Raw genomic sequence first — 15,148 nt, 5'->3', positions numbered from 1 at the left:
TTGGCAACCAGAAATACCATATCAGCTCACCAAAATATGAGCACTGATTTTGGAAAAGAAGGAGTTCAATTAAGTACAGAGTTTATGGCCTAATGGTGAAATGTACCAGACAAAAGGTTTTAGCTCTGCAAACACATCAGATCCTGCTGGTTTCTCTGAAGAGGTCAGGTTTCTAGACAAAACTCTTCCCGGTGATTTAATAAAGGCTCAGTCATTCTACTGGACTGTGCCAGAGTCATACCACCTGGTCATGTGGCCACCCTCACTGTCACAGTCCCCTGGACCTTGTACCCAGCTTCCCCCTGAGGTTGATTCTAGTCTTGAGCCAACTCCTAGGCCAAAGAGATGCAGCTGTGGGACCACAGGAAAAGGAAAACCCAGAACATTCTAAATAAGTAAGTCTCAAAGTGAACGCTAGGCTTTTTAGTTATGTACAACTGGCTAATTCCTTACCTGTTGAAACCAAGTGCCTCAGAAAGCAAAGCTGAAACTGTGTATAAGCAGAAAAGGATTAAATGCTCTGTTTCAACTACAAGATGGCACAGCCATCATACAAATACAAGGGATCAATAAAGTGTTGCAAACAATGTCAGAAACAAGCACTACACTAAGGGTCTGCTTTAATAACAATATTATCATGATTATTACGACTGACTATATGTGCTAATGAAAGGGAAGCCAGTGGTGAATACCCAAGCATATTTGCAAAGATGATACAGCACTCAGTTCCCTCCTTGTATTCACCTGTTAGGCAATAAATGGCATCTACCACCAAATCCATGAACTACCTTCTTTTGAAACATAAATGGTATATTTTCAAATTTCTAAACACTGCCCTAGCTGTTGAAATCTGAAAATCAACTAAAAGTGAAAACTATAAATCAGATTATCTAATTTTTACAACATAACTCTGATCACTTCAAACTTGACTGCAACTTGCATTGGACAAAAACTGTAAAGTGGAGTCTTTGTGTAGAAGTAAGAGTTGTGTGCGGCCATACTGTTATCTGCATTGTGGGCTCTGTAAACACCACACAGAGTAAGGACAAGAAGGGTGTCAACAACCCCATTGTTCCACCCCACTGTTTTCCTTTCATGGACAATACTTGCTCTGAAGAAATATAGACACTGTCTCATTGAAAAGACATTCCCAAAACCAAGAGCACATCATTAAATGCAGCAATCAATGAAATCACTGAAGAACGTATTGGTTAGAAAGCAGAAAGTGTGATGCTGCCATCACTCCTGAGCAAGACTGCACTGAGGAACAGGACCTAGAGAAGCAGCACCTGGCCTCAGCACTCAACTTATGCAAACAAAGTAGGAAAACTACACTTTCACAAAATGTTTTGAAACTCCTGCCTAAATAGTGAGACACTCCAATGATACTACAGGTATACAATGGTTTAATTTCATGTGTCAACTTGACTGGAACACAGGGAGCCCAGGTACTTGGTAAAGCATTATTCCTGGCTGTGCTGTATTTCTGGAGAGACGAGCATAGAACTCAGTAAAGCAGATGGCTCTCCCCAAGGTAGGCAGGCATCATCCAACTGGAAGAAGGCCCAAGTAGAACATAAAGGTGGAGGAAGCTTGAATTCTCTGCCTCTACTGGACTCCTTGAGTTGACATGTCTGTGTTCTCCCGCCCTTGGGCCAGCTCTTACAAGATCTGCTCTCCTGGGTCTCCCTCCAGCTGCAGACAGCAGATTGTAGGACTTCTCAACCTCCTCAGTCACATGAGCCAATTCCTTTTAATAAATCTCCTTTCATATGTGTTCCCTACTGCTTCTGTTTCTCCATTGAACTGTGACCAACACACGGTAAACGTAAAATATACTAACTAGTAAAGAAATAAAAAGAAACAAGCAAAATGAGGAGACTTAAATATTTCAGACCCAGAATGCATAAAGATATTTAACAATGCACTGGTGTGCTTAGTCAAAATGCCTTGTGCTGAGATTTCTGTATTGCTAATTCCCAGAACCTCAACAGCAGAATGCTTCCAGCTGAAATGACCTTGTGGAAGTAGCAATTGGTGGGTGGAGGGGGGTGGTGTTTAACAAACAAAACCACTCAGTCTTGTGCTGAAAGGAAAATTACCTGTAGGAGAAACCAGATAAGCAAATGACGCCAGAGGAGTTGAAACACATGTCATACTGACCTGAGGGTAGAGCCACTTCTCACTGGAGCAAGGGCTACTTCAATGTCCCCAGCACTTCCAAAGAAAATTCCTACAGAACCAATATCCAAACAATAGGTAGACCACAGATATTCTCAGGTAGCATTAAAAAGCTTATTTCAACTACCACCAAGTACCTATTTATGTGACTGTAGTTCACTAACAAGAACTGGAAGAAAATAAAATTATCATTAAATGAAAGAAAGAAGGTACTAGACAATCTAGTATGACTATGACTTTGACTTTGACTTCGACCAAAACATGATAAAATGATTTGGGGTCACACACCAGGCTCACATCACAGATTAGAGAAAGCCAATAGCAGCTGTGGGAGCACTCATGAAAAGGCACATTAAAAGCCAACACGATTTTTCTCCTTTCTCATGGTCACTAAACAAGAACAAAATTTATTAAGAAAAACATCTGATATTTAAAAATCACAACATTCCAATTAATGATCATTTGAAAGCGCACAGGGCAGGGGGAGATGAAAAGGATTTACAAATAATCTGCAACTCACAGCAAGTAGACAAAGATCCGCCCACTTCACCTGGGTATTAGCATTGCAGTCAAAGCACAGAAGTGCTAACAAGATTCACTGCTATGTCCCCACATTGCTGAGTGCAATGAGTTGTTGATTTACTTACTTATTTATTTTCACTTTATTTAAAAGGCAGAGATGCAGACAGAGATCTCCCATTGCTGGTTCCCCGCCCACAGGCCCAAGACAGTCAGAATTGGCCCAGGCTGGAGCCAGGGGCCCAGACCTCCATTAGGATCTCCCACAGGGGTGGCAGGGATCTAACTACTTGAGCCATTATCTGCTGCCTTCCAGGATGTACACCAGCAGGAGATGGGACTCAACCCCGGGAATTCCAATATGACATGCAGGTGTCCCAAGCTCATCTTAGCTGCTGTACCAAATACTCGCCCTGTGCTGTCCAATTTTGACTAAAGGTCTATTTTTTTTGCCATAGTGGTCCAGGAAAATAACCAACGCATTTGTAAATATGTGTGACCAAATATGGACAGATTTACAACCTTGGAGTTTCTATACAAGGATCTGAAGATAAGTCTTCGCATTTTATTACCCAAAGACTGTCAATAAGCAAGTAGTATGAAAGATCGAACAAGTATGACTTATTTCCTTTTTTTTTTTTAAAGATTTGTCTATTTATTTGAAATGCAAAGTTACAGAGAGATATGGGGGGGGGGGGGGGAGAGATGCTCTACCTGCTGATTCACTCCCCAGAACCAAATGGCTGCAACAGCCAGGGCCGGGCCAAGCTGAAGCCAGGAGCCCAGAACTCCATCCAGGTCTCCCACATGCTTGAAAGGGGCCTAAGTATTTGGACTGTCTGCTGCTGCTTTCCCAGGCCCACCAGCAGGGAGTCAGATCGGAAATGGAGCAGCTGGGACTCAAATTGGTGCCCATATGGGATGGCAGTGACTCAAACAGCAGCTTAACCTGTGCACCACAACTCCAGCCCCCATGTATAACTTATTTCTTTTTTTTTTTTTTTCTTTTTTGACAGGCAGAGTGGGCAGTGAGAGAGAGACAGAGAGAAAGGGCTTCCTTTGCCATTGGTTCACCCTCCAATGGCCGCCGCGGCAGGCGCGCTGCAGCCCACGCATCACGCTGATCCGAAGCCAGGAGCCAGGTGCTTCTCCTGGTCTCCCACGCGGGTGCAGGGCCCAAGGACTCTGGCCATCCTCCACTGCACTCCCTGACCACAGCAGAGAGCTGGCCTGGAAGAGGGGCAACCGGGACAGAATCCGGCGCCCCTACTGGGACTAGAACCCAGTGTGCCGGCGCCACAGGCGGAGGATTAGCCTAGTGAGCCGCGGTGCTGGCCGTATAACTTATTTCTAAAATGGAGGCTTCCTTTTGAAAACTACGTAAATGTCAAAATCAATGCAATAATGAGATGCAGTATCGTAAGTAACATAACTTTGCTAAAAAACCCCAGCATATCCCACAGGCCACAGTACCAGCTGGGCTGTGTCAAAATCAGGTTTCTTCCTACAGACCCAATTTCAGTGCTGGGAGAATTCAATGATTCTGGGTTCCACTGTGGCCAGAGCAAATTTAATTCCCACCGGTCAGTTCTATAATGGTTATATTGCCCTACCATATTTACTATATAATGAATGAGGTGCCTGTATGCTGGTCTCTCAGGCATTAGGTAAGGCTTCAGGTGACATTCAGCTTCAAGATCAAGCAGGAGACACCACCTAAGAAGCAAAGGCATGACAGCAAGCTTGTCCTCTGATCCTGAAAAACAAAGGCTTCCAAAAACAATGGCTCCCCCTCCTCCAAAACTGCTGCCCCTCCCCCAAAGTACCCCAATAAAGACTGCCTGGAACCAGTTCAGTGGGCCTCAGGTTTACACATCTCAACTGGGAAGCCAGTTATCTCTTAGCAAAAAAAATCAAAGTTGAGGGAAGAACCTTGCTTGAGATTAGGCCTTGTAGCCATGCCCTCACCATCCCCAAGGGCAAGGACTTTGTACTTCCTAATCAGCAGCAGCTCACTGCTCACTGTCTGGTCCTCACAGAGCCAGTATGCAGCCCCCAACACGCGGCCACAGCTGAGGCACTGAAGATCCAGCAGCCTTCATGCCCAAGTCCCTGTCAGCTTGCAGAAATGCACCTGCAACATGCAAACCAAGTAGGCAATTTCAGTGAGGGCTGAAGGTTGTGAATGAAATAAAACAGGGCAAACAAGGAAAGGACAGCTGGAGGAGCTGCTTTAGCTCCAGCGACTCAGGATAAGTCTGCAAAGTGACTTTTGTCCTGAGATCAACATGATGAGAGATGGATGGAAGGAGATAACGAAGACAGAAGCAAGCAACAGCAAGTAACTCAGTCAAGTGCTCAACATTTTGCAAATACCACTTACTTAACACTTAAAACAATCCTAGAACAGATAATGCAGTCATACCCATTTTATAGCTAGGGAAACAGAGGCTCTAGAAGCCTCAGTAACCTCCTCAACTCTGGACTGAGCTAGCCCTTGCACCCACATAGACTCAACTGCAAGATCTGCTTGTTTCTCAGACACTGACCTGACCACCTACTGGCCTGCAACCGTTTTTTTGGCTGAGATCCCCATGGCCACCAGCAAGCCCTGACATTGCCCTCTTCCTAATGCTGTAACAGACAGAAATCATGCTTGGAATTCCCAGATCTGCCTGTGTAGAGCGCCAGTCACAGACACTGCCCGGACCCTGAACACAGCAAATCTGGGCCTTGCCAGTTTGTTTCTGTGACACCAACATCTGAAATGCACACAGAGACAAATACAATGAAAAGTCCTCTCTACATGTTTTTTTGGCACTGGAAAGACTACCGACACCCAGGATGGTTTTCTAAGACAGCTTCCAATCTTAAGGTAGGCGCAGCCACAGCTATGACCTGCTTCCCCAGCTCCTTCCAAGGTACAGGCTCCGACTTGTATTGTTCAGGTACAAATAGAAATAAAATGCAAATCAGCAAGACCTCTCAGCTTGATCTCCAGAACACAGTGTGTTTCTCTGATTCTAAGACACACGCATTTTCCTGTTTCAACATCTGAGACGGTGATCCATATCCCAGTGGGTGGTGTGTCACAGTTTAACCTGCGGTGTGTTTTGTTTCTCAGTGGTACAGAGTAAGATGCACCTCAAAATCAGGGGTGGTGCTAGGGGAGGAGAAATCCTGAGCCCTACACATGTTCAGGTCCCTCCAGCTCCTGCGTAACTGGCTCCATGTCCACCCTTCCCCAACAATCTGGTCTCCACACCACAGACAGAACTGAGTCTCCCAATCTGCAAAGCAGCGCCTGGACCTCCTTCCATCACATCCTCTAGCAGCTCTCATTCTCTTTACAAAACATGGAAACCTCCTCCCACTTGTGGTCTGGAAGGCTCGGCTCACCGGGTTCCTTTGCTGCTATATTTGCCTCCTACCAAAGGCAACTTCTTTATGCCTACCGCAGAGCCTTGGCATAGGGCATCATCTGTCTTCCAGACCTTCCAGAGTTTGCCTTCTTTTCACTTAAATCTCAGCTCTAAAGTCTATCTCGAGGCCAGCATTGTAGGGTATCAGGTTAAGCCACCACCTGCAATGCTGGCATCTCACATGGGAGCCCATTTGAGTCATGGCTGTTCCACCTCCGATCCAGCTCCCTGCTAATGGCATGGGCAAGCAGAAGAAGATGGCCCAAGTAGTTGGGCCAATGCACCCACATGGGAGATGCGAATAAAGCTCTGGGCTCCTGTCTTCCACCTAGCCCAGCCCTGGCTGTTGCGGCTACTTAGGGAGCAAACCAGTGAATGGAAGGTATCTTTCTGTCTCTCCTTTGCGCTCTGTAACTCTTTCAAATAAATAAATAAATCTTTAAAATAAATAAATAAAGTTCCCCATGAGGACTCTCAGACCATCCAGCCCAAATATGAGTCGTACTGCTTTAAGGGCAGGCGTTTGGTCTATCAGAGTACCTGGTTTGCATCCCAGCTCCACTACCAACTAATACACAAGTACTTGAGTCCCTGCCTCCCATGTGGGAAGCCCAGATTGAGTTTCTGGGTTCTGGCCTCAGCTTGGCTCAGCCCTGGCTGTTGTGGGCATTTTGAGAGTGAACCAGCAGATGCAAGATCTCTGTCAGTCTCTGTCCATCTGTCTGTCTTTGTAATAAATTAAAATGAGTAAACAAATAATTTTTAAAAACTTTTTTTAATTATCTTTTCTTTTTTAAAAAATATATCTGTTTTTCCATTTCACAACATAAAGCCTCAAAAAAGGCAGGGGCCTTGTCTTCCACAGCCACTGTTTATTCCAGGTACCTAGCATATAAAAAGTCCTCTATAAATATCCACTGTATATACTATTAATAGAAAACATCACTAAACTACATTCTTTCGCATAATTGCTTTTTTATATTAAGTCTCAGCTAATGGGACAAGAAAATCGCTCAGGAGAATGATCACCTGGAAGCCTCTCTGGGATTCCTCCTGAAAAAGACAATTCAGGGGCGGAAACTAACTTCTAGTGGTGCTTAAGAGGAAAAACGCTTTGCATGACAAGAAGACCACTCAGAACCTTCCCACTTGCTTGTGAACTGCATTTTCAAAAGCCTCAGCTGGCACCGCACAATTTCAACCGCCCCCTTGGTCTTGCCGTGATGTATAAAACATACCACAGAATCTACGATTCTTCCAGCAACCTGCCTGCCCAAGTGACATACTGATTCCTTTCACTTTGGCACTTACCACTGAACCTCTTCTAAAGTGTTCGCAATTTTAAAATTTCAACTTCCGCACCACCAGCTTAAAATTGTTGAATCATCCACATGCTCACCATGCTCTGTTTTTATCACAAAACACACTAGAGAAAAGGAAGTAATTTGCACCTACTGAGGTTTCCTTAAAAATAAAACAAAAACAAAAACAAGCCCTGTCTTTGAATGCTGGGTTCCTGCACCATTCTCCTTATGAGGCTCAAACATAAGAATCCCTTCTCTTCTAAGAGGAAAACCCAGGTGTCAAAATCGGCAATTGTACGATTTAAGTTCATTAAGGTTACATCACAAAAGGGTCCCTTAGATGGAGTCCGGGGGTTTACTAACAGGGTGAAAAAGGGTTTCCTAACAGTGAGAAGTCTTGCCTTGATCTTCACTCTGCAGTTAATCTTTCGTAGGATGACATTCACAAACAACAGAAAAACTAAATTTCCTGTAACTATTCCCCAAAATCTTTATGCCAACCATCTCATGATTTATCCCTTCAAAGTGCTGAATCAACATTAGGATTAGCTTGTTTGATAAACATGTTGGCCTTGATCTGTGTTTCCCTCTGAACAATTTGCAAATACTACTTTTTTGTATTTCTGTTTTCAGTACCAAAAAAAGAATCAACATGTTTAAGTTAAATTAGGATTTGCCTCATGTGCAAAATAAAATTTTAAATGAATATATAGAATGGGAATTTTCCCAATATTTCATTAAGCATCATAGTCCCTTGTTATATATTTAAGTCACCAAAATGAATGAACTTACGTTAATCAGGGGGAAAGAATGAATGGGTCCAGGAGAAGCTGTGACTGTCCCCAGATCACCTAAGCAATGAGGCCAGAAACAGGGCAACATTCTTTACCTCTTCAAAATCTCAGCCATTTGAAGTAGTGCTTACACAGTTCAAAGAAGCTAAACCAGCCATGGCTCTCTTCAACCTCCCTAAGACAAGTGATCCTCCACAAGGTACTGTGAAGTCTTCAGAAGGAGCCACTAGAAATTAAAAACGGCTCTAGTTCTCTTATTCTGGATTCTTGGGTGATCACATGCTATGTCTGAAATTCTAAGCATGCCATTGAGTTACTGAGATGCATGAATATCAAGCCCAAAAGGAAGACAGTGAGTAACAGCAACAGCAGGAGCTCCTTCGAACCGCACCCTATAAAGACCCAGGAGCTCTGAAGGCACTGGCGCCTTGCTACTTACAGGCTGTATGGTGTCAGACTGTCCCCTCAGCTCACCTGCAAAAACAGATAGCAGCAGCTATAGGGTCTTGGAGGAGTAAAGTGAACACATGACACGTGAACACATCAAGTGCTAACAGCTGTGGCAGAGCCAGGGCAGTTCCCCAAGCCCAGGTGTTACGATGAGCCAGAAAACCCTTTTTCTGTTGTCCTTTCCAGCCTTGGTGCTTGCACTGAACAGAGTGAATATATTTTTCTTGTGTGAGTCATGACTGCAACGCTTCTGAGACTTCATCCTGAATATCAATTCCCATTGCATCATATCAGGAGCCAGAAAAAACGGTACAAATCGGGAAACATGAGACTGGACCCTAGTAAGTTGTTGAAAGTAGGTTCCTTATTTATTTCTCTCCTCTAAAATATTAAGACTGGGGTAACTGGGGGTCCTCCAAGTGGAAGTGACCAACCTGACTCAAATACAGAAAAATCAAAGTCAAGGATACAGTTGCCTAAATAATATTTCTGCAAGGCTTGTCTGTCTAACTGCAATACCATGGTTTTCAAAGAGGAAAAGCCCAGCCAGGTAACTACCCTAAAAAAAAAAAACAGTTAAAAATACAAGGGAAAACTTTTCAAAAAGCACAAAACCTGTATTCCTGAAAAATCTGCATGGTAAGAAAGGTTCTGGAGAGGCACAGGCAACCGGACTGCTACAGTAATCCCTGCTGGTCCACCAGCATTATCCACAGCACCACCTACTGCCACCTCACGGCGCCTGCAGCAGCTGTGGTTCCTCAGGCCCCAGCAGTTAACACCATGCCTTGTTTAGCTAGGAAGTTATGGAGGAAGGAAAAAGATGTCACTTCACCGTTTAGCGAGGAGAGGAGCTTGAAGTGAGAGTTGATCCCTGATGGTCTTTCAAAATCGCTAAACAGTTAGCACCCACTGCTTACCGACAGGCAGCAAACACACCATTTTGATTTTTCTTTTCCTGGCCAGTTAGACTACAAATCCTGTTCTAAATACTATAAACCATGGATAAGACTGATAGGCTCTGGTTGATGTATTTTTAGCAGATCTATCGATCTGTAATTACCTTTTACCACAATGGGACCCACTTAACGCTGCTGTGCCAACATGTTCTTTCAACTAGGAATCATTACTCTCAACCTAGAGTAGGAGAGAGGGGGGCACAGTTCAGGGACAAGATTCAGACCCTCAGACCCTAGATTTTCCCTAACATCTGGGCCTCTCCTTGGACAATCAGGCCCGTGAAGGATTCTGAGGTCTCCTAATTATAAAGTGCACCAGGACAGGGGTGGGTTCATAGCTATGGTCTTTCCCTTGCGGGCCACTACGTGAGAAGTTCTAAATCAGCCCTTACCTACCAACATAGAGAGCAGCTTGCCAGGCACAAGTAAAACCACCACCCACCCCTGATTCCAACCCAAAATTAAACCGGACTTGAGCCAAAAGACCTGTAACAAAAAAAAAACCAAAACCATCAATTTCCAAACCAAAAAACACATGGACTTATATATAATACAATTCAAAACAATGCTAGCTGACACTTACTTCAGGCTATATGTTGGGTCCTGCTCTAAGCATTTTATTGATTATCAGATTGGCAGAGCACTGCCGTCTCTCCGTTCAGTCAGTGACTTCATGGTGTACCATCTCCAGAAATACCACAGGTCAACTATCATAGCACAAAGCCATGAGATTTTACCACTGAAGAATTCCAGGTTACCATGAACCTGCCCTTATGTTAAAATAACTATACTTATGAAAGAGCACATCTGAATGACCACAAGTTGCAATGGCAAAAAATGAGGACAATAAATTGGTAGAGGTTCTATTCCAGGGAATGACTAAACATATTGCAAAAATGCTTGTTCTACAATCATACTCTCCTCTTCAAAAATAAACCAGTGTGCAGTCCTTACAACGCCAGCCATGCGATGTTGTCACAGATGTGTGCCAGATTCTGCACAGGACATAACTTGGCTGTGAAGAAAACCCGCAGAGTTTATCGGTATCTTAGGCAGCAAAGAAAGCCTCATGTTTGTGTGCGAGTGTCTTAGCAAATCCGAATCACGTCTTGAAAGGGTTAACTAGCCCAGCACCAGGTGCTTTCTTTCCACTGTCCAGAGTAATTTAAGCACGCATCAAGTTATCTTCTCCACAAGCCAGCTTAGGAGAGACTTGTCACTGCCATTTACACAGTGCAGCTCCGGATCTCACGACAATAGGAGGGCACCAGGCCGGGCAGGGCAGCCACCGGGCTCCCACAGCTGGCATGCGCTTTGTTGCCAAATTGTGAGCTCCGCCGGGGGATGGGGATAAGCGTGAGCCAAGGGTAATTTAATTATATTTCAAATCTGTATGCTTTCAAAGAAAGTACAAGCGAGGGAGCCACTGGAGGGGATAACCCCAAACAAACTTTCAGAGCCATGGAATCTGCATACCTTGCAGTTCACTCCCAGCCAGGGATGAGGAGATACTGGTATTTCCAAAGTATTTGGCACGGAAATCAGAGATGGGGCAAGCAGCGGTGGCGGAGGAGAGCCCCGGTGCCTCGCCGACCCACTCCTCCACAGACACCCGCCGGCGCGCCTCCGGGGCCCAGCCCGGCTACGCAGCGCAGTCGGCTTCGCCCGGCCCGGAGCTCAGGGCGGGCAGGGCGCCCCCGCCTCCCCGGAACCCCGGCCCGGTCCGTCAGGGCCAGCGAAGCCCCCATGCCGGGCTAGACGGAGATGATGGCAGGGCGGGAAGGCTGCAGGAGCAGATCCGGCTTCGCTCCGCCCGCGCGCGGCTTAGGCATTGTCCACTGACGGAGCGCAGCGCGGCCACCAGACCCGGACCCCGAACCTGCAGCAGCACTCTGACCCCCAGTCTTACCTCGGCCGTGCTCCCTGGCTCGGGGCGGCGCGGGCCAAGCCGGCGGTCAGGCTTCCAGAGACGGCGAGGAGGGACGGTCTGGGCCCGAGAAGGACCGAGGGCCGAGGGCGGGCTGCTGGGGCCGCCGAGTCCTCACCGCCGCCAACGCCGCCGTGGGGCTGCGGGCAAGGAGCAGGGAGGGTTGGCCAAGCCGGCCCAGGACGCGCGGCCGCGTAGGGCCCAGCTGCTGGCGGTGGCCGCGATGGTTCGGTCTGCACCGAGTGGGAGGGCTCCGGCAGGCTCCGCCGGAGAGCGAGGGAGGGAACTTGCAGGGAGTTGCTGCGACCGAGAGCGCGTGTCCCTGACCGAAGGGGACACGCCCCTCCAACGCCCCGCCCCGCTCCTGCCCCGCCCCGTCTCACCTGCCCCGCCCAAGCCCCGTCCCGCCACCCCTACCGCCTTCCCGCACCTGCCCCCAGGTGAAGGCTCCCCTAGATCAGAGCCTAGGACCCCAGTTGAGGCCGCGTGACTCTCGCGACCTGGAGTTTGTGTCCTCCGTGTGATAATCCACTTGGTAGCCAACCCATACCGACCATTGTGGCTCTGGGCACCATTCTCTGTTTGCTAACTTTCAAATACTTAAATGGACTATTGCAATATTATTTATAGGCTGCGTTTCTGGAAGTGTTTTCTACATGTTTGTGTAAAATAGAATAAAATAGTAATCCTAGGGCCGGCGCCGCGGCTCACTAGGCTAATCCTCCGCCTAGCGGCGCCGGCACACCGGGTTCTAGTCCCGGTCGGGGCGCCGGATTCTGTCCCGGTTGCCCCTCTTCCAGGCCAGCCCTCTGCTGTGGCCAGGGAGTGCAGTGGAGGATGGCCCAAGTGCTTGGGCCCTGCACCCCATGGGAGACCTGGAAAAGCACCTGGCTCCTGGCTCCTGCCATTGGATCAGCGCGCTGGCCGTGGTGGCCATTGGAGGGTGAACCAATGGCAAAGGAAGACCTTTCTCTCTGTCTCTCTCACTGTCCACTCTGCCTGTCAAAAAAATAAAATAGTAATCCTCAGGCCTGATGTACTGCCCTTAGACTGTGGGCCAGCTGATGTTTCAAATTAAGTAAATGGAGTGCATCACTAGTCATGTCATAATATTTCCTTAACACGTTTAGAATTTTTAAAAACTATTTGCTTAATAACTTGGTTGGTTCTCTTCAGGGAGGCTATCTTGCTTTAGGAAGACTAAACACAGTTTTGCTACTGGGAGCTCTAAAATATGAAATCCATTTTTACCAAAATGACTGGATTTAAGTGAAATAGGGACTCACCATAATTCCTTCTCAAAAATATTTAGCAAATATTTTCTCTAAACTTTAGAAAACATTGTAAATACAATCGCATACACCACATTTTCTCAACAAGGCTATCTACACATACAGGTACTTAAATGGTTGTGAGTACTGTTTCTTTTGAATTCAGAAATTATCAAATAAATAAAGGTCAGACCTCTGCAATAGTTTTGGCTATTTACAAGATTACCACATTAAAAGGCGACATAACACTGCGTTTTCAGTGCAAGTTTCCTTTGGTATCCTAATGCATTTTTTGTATCACAGATATGCTGTGATCTCCAATAACTCCAAGAGTTATTTAACAACAGAAAACGGTTAGTTTTCATCAGTTCCCTAGCAAATGGAACCAGCTTCTCTCTGTCAAAGTGGGGCTTAAAACACACCACACCACACACACACACGCACACACACACAAGAAAACATTACCTCATCCTCTTCCTTTTGGGAATGCTCCCTCCCATTGGGTGGGACTGGAACATAGAACTTCAGCTTGCTTGTGGCATGTGAGGAGGCCAGCCAATCAGAATGCATGTCAACCCCTGGGCACAAAGACAGGGGTGAGTAGGATATATGAGTCCTCAGGAAAATGGGGGTCCTATTTCCAGACTAGTATGACACACTGCTCAGCCCAACCTAGTATAAGCCTGCAGCAGCTGGAGGGAGCCCTCAAGGGAAGCCAAGCAAACCAGAAGTAAACCTGACATAGTCCCTGCTGAAATCAATATGATGTCTTTGTTTAAGAATGATTTATTTATTTGTGTATTTATTGGAAAGGTGAAGTGACCTACGAGAGAGAGCAAGAGAAAGAGAGAGAGAGAGAGAGAGAGAGAGAGAGCACTTCCGTCCAATGGTTCACTCCCCAAATGGCTGTCACAGCTGGGGCTGAGTCAGGACAAAGCAGGAGCCCAGAACTCTATCCCTGTCTCCCATGTGGATGACAGGTGTGCTCGTACTTGAGCCATCATTCGCTGCCTTCTCAGGCACATGAGCCAGGAGCCAGATCAGAAGCAGTGTAGCTGGGACTGACACCGGAGCCCAGATACAGGTTGCTGGCATTGCAAACAGCAGTTCAATCTGCTGCACCGTAATACCAGCCCCCTAAGTTGTCTTGCTTGTGTACAGTATTTTGAGTTAGATTTCTTTTCAAATTGTTTATTTATAAAGTCATAGGAGATTTCTCTATGGTCCAGGATTTGATCATTGGGAATATAACCAGAGAGTTCCAGCTTTTCTATTGCTTTAATTACTTTCCAATAATAAAGTGTAGGCCAAGAAGGTCATTTAGTAAGAAGTCCTAACTGTTGGTAGGATTCAGGTTCTCATGTAGAGTATTACTCATTCCCAATGTAGATTGAATATCCCCACTTCCTCACCAATGCCAAAACCCAGTAAACTGTGTGGTCAGAGAACCAGAGAGAAAACAATATAACATCAAAACGCAAAATTCCCTGTCAATTTTTTTCTTATCAATTACTCCAATAAGACATGTTTCATAACCCCAGATACTTGCTGGAATAGGACTTTTCTTTTTGCTAAGACTAAAAATTTTAAGACCTGCAACAGATTTTTGAGACTGTGGAAATGAGTTTGTTGGTTTGTTGAACCGAATTTTACAGCCGAGTGCTGCTCAGAAGTGGGCCATTGGTCTATGCTTGGAATTCTATTGTTTCACAGAGATTTTTATCTCTAGAAGTATGTAACAATAGTTGACTAGTACTCAAACAAGCATCCACACACTAATCACCATGTTGCTTACCCATTGTCTCAGGTCACTATGAACTGTGGGAGTACAGGTATTCCTAGTCTAAGAGTAGACCCAAGCATCTGAAGGGACAGTATTACCTCTAGGCCTCTAATTGTATGAGTGGTTGCTTAAAAAAAAAAAAAAGCGATATTGAGCAAATGCACATTCAGTGTTTTCATTGATTTTTCTCCGGGTGGAGAAAGTCTTGTACAAAATTAGTGAAATTTCAAATGTGCGAAAGCCCCTAAGCTGAGGAACAACACATCAGAAACAGATGCAAGGTCCACGGAAGGAGGGTACAGGAAGTGAGTCATCTCTGGAAACGTGACATTGAAGATTACGAGAGGGGAAAAAGAAAAAGGAAAACGAGTCTGGAATCCAGGTCCATCTCTGACTAGCACTTGTTCAAATGATTATGATTTCCCCAGGGAAAAATTCTTCCAAGTATCTGGATTGATATTTGTAGGTACCAATATCCATGCTATTTTGAAGGTACAATATCCATGGAACATTGGGACCCACACCCTTGCCTAAGAGT

The 15,148-nt window shown here is 45.7% G+C and overlaps 1 protein-coding gene across 2 annotated transcripts in view; it reads right to left on the bottom strand.

Annotated features, from left to right (window-relative positions):
* The window catches only part of FAM110B (family with sequence similarity 110 member B), a 174,847-nt gene extending 162,968 nt beyond the window's left edge, over positions 1-11,879 (bottom strand). Inside the window, exon 1 of one of the 2 annotated variants that reach the window (XM_051844495.3) lies at positions 11,539-11,879. The gene's annotated coding sequence lies outside the window, so the exon portion shown is untranslated. The remainder of the gene's footprint in view (positions 1-11,538) is intronic. The other variant, XM_051844496.3, reaches the window with a different exon arrangement.
* Between the last annotated feature and the right edge of the window lie 3,269 nt (positions 11,880-15,148).

The sequence above is a fragment of the Oryctolagus cuniculus genome, chromosome 6 (genome assembly GCF_051225735.1).
Source record: "Oryctolagus cuniculus isolate XC-2025 breed Fujian yellow rabbit chromosome 6, ASM5122573v1, whole genome shotgun sequence".
NCBI classification, from domain to species: Eukaryota; Metazoa; Chordata; class Mammalia; order Lagomorpha; family Leporidae; genus Oryctolagus; species Oryctolagus cuniculus.
The sequence above is the reverse complement of the archived record's forward strand: the minus strand, read 5'-3'. Positions and strand labels throughout refer to the sequence as shown.